Below are 2,202 nucleotides of genomic sequence, written 5' to 3'. Positions count from 1 at the left end.
CTAAGAGTAAGGTCCCTAAAACCCTTTTTAGCACAGATCTCAAGCCTAAGATTGTGGACATTCTAGTCCTCTTGTATCATCTTAAAGGTGAGGTAGAAGCCCTTAATTTTGTAGAACAATACTTATTTTTAGTGCAAATTATTTGCTCGGATACACAATATGTTGACTGGGCATATGAGGTAAGTGAACATCTATCTAGGGCTCTCAATGTTGCTAAGTTCTACAATTCATTTTATATGTCTTCTTTCTTGATATATATGTTGGCTTCCCTACAATTGTGGCTAGGACTCCCCATATTAGAGAATTTCCTTGATGACATGAAAAGCTATGAATTTTATCCATGCTTGCAACAACAGAATAGTTATGCAGAGTATATCCAAGTAAATGATGTGTTCACAATAAGAATATGTAGGGAACTCCAAGGATGTCTGGAGCGGAGATTCAACCCAGAGGCAATGGTGGTCATCAATCAATTTGGTAGTAATTTCATTCAATTCTCATCCTTTTCTTATTTGTGTCTTGTAGCGTTTGATGGTTTTCCTCTGAAGCTGCCTAGATACCCGAATGACATGATTGTACTCATTGAGATTGTGAAGCAAGCGATTTAGGTGAATGTGTTGAGTGCCAATTTAAGGAAGAAGAGGTATGAATTCCCTATGAAATTTGGGGCATATAGTTGTGAGACTCGATCAGATGCAAAAAACATGCTTAAGACATTTCAGAACAAGTACAAGTTAGAAGAGTATGAAGTGGTGAGGGCTATGTTTGACCCAAATGGGTATGCTAGAGATGTGCTTCAAATTGGAAACATAATCAAGCATGTTACTATTGTGGAGAATTATTGGGTGGATTGTAAAGATGAGTTGGAAAGTCGAGATCAGGCTTTTGCTAGATTGATAGTGGATCAAATAAAGACATATGGCATTAACTTAGATGTGGAAGGGCTAGAAGATGATGGCCAAAATATGTATAGTAATACATATTTGACCAAATTGAGAAATACTCCAATTAGTTCTAAGCCATATGTTGGTATGGAAGAAGACCTTGATGTAATGATGACTCAGATCATCAAGAGAACTGGAAAATAGGTCAAGTGGAAAGAAAAAAAGGGCCAAAGTAAGGGCAAGACTACTCTAGCTTCTTCAGCTGCTACTACTCCCACTTCTTCTCAGAGTGCCACACCAATTGTTACAATTACAGCCGCTCAAGGGCCTGCTCAATTTGTAGGAGGAGGTGACCAACCTCCAAAGAAAAACATTTCAATAGCTCCAATTGCCAATGTAGTCCTCTACTAGTTATTGGAGCCCAAGCTAGCACTGAAAACAAGAGGACTACAGAGCTGAAAGATGGTGTTACTATTCTAGTCTCACCTCCTCATGTTACTATTCTAGTCTCACCTCCTCATGTTACTACTCTAGTCTCATCTCCTCATGTTACTCCAACTCCATCTCCTCATCATAGCCCCAGTCCATCTACAAACGCTCCCCTTTTGAAGCCAACTAGTTCCCCCATTTAGATAGTAGAGATTGGGGATGAAAAGAGTAGTAGCAGCGAGTCCATTGAATTTGATGAAGCTATGAGGAAAACTCAAGAGGAAGAGAGAGCCCCAAGTTCATCTAGGCTTCTTTTTCAAGATCCAAAGAATCCTTTTTCTATGGCTACAGTGGCAGTGACTCTGGTAAGGGAGAAAATGTTTAGTATAGAGTCACTTGGGGCTACTTCTAAGGTGATTAGTATAGAGTCTTGGCTAGAAGACACCTTAGAAAGCAAGAGAAAGAGGAAAGATGAGAGCATCCCTACAAAAGATACTATGTCTCAAACAGTTTGCTCTGGATCTACAATAGTGAAAGCTAAGAAGCGAAAGACTTTATCAATACTTGGACAAGATCCAGAAACAAGACACTTAACAATGGAGATAGAAAAGCCAAAAAAAGCAGGGAGAATTGAGGACATGACACTTGATGATTTCACTCTACATTCAATTGATCTTGGAGAGGCTAGACATGATACAAAGGTAGGCCTATGGAGATTATGTAATGAGGTGATAGAAGAACAATTGGAGAACATCAAATTGTCAAAAATCAAGATGAAGACCAAGATTGAAGAATTGAAAAGATTTATTAGGAAGTTAGTTGTTCCATTGGCAACCATTACTGGTGTGCCTACTACTAAGAACCCCACAGCCAAAGAAGTGCAAGCTTT

The sequence above is a fragment of the Cupressus sempervirens genome, chromosome 11 (genome assembly GCF_028749045.1).
Source record: "Cupressus sempervirens isolate cs-2001-9-10 chromosome 11, ASM2874904v1, whole genome shotgun sequence".
Taxonomy (NCBI): Eukaryota; Viridiplantae; Streptophyta; class Pinopsida; order Cupressales; family Cupressaceae; genus Cupressus; species Cupressus sempervirens.
Note: the sequence above shows the minus strand (reverse complement) of the source record.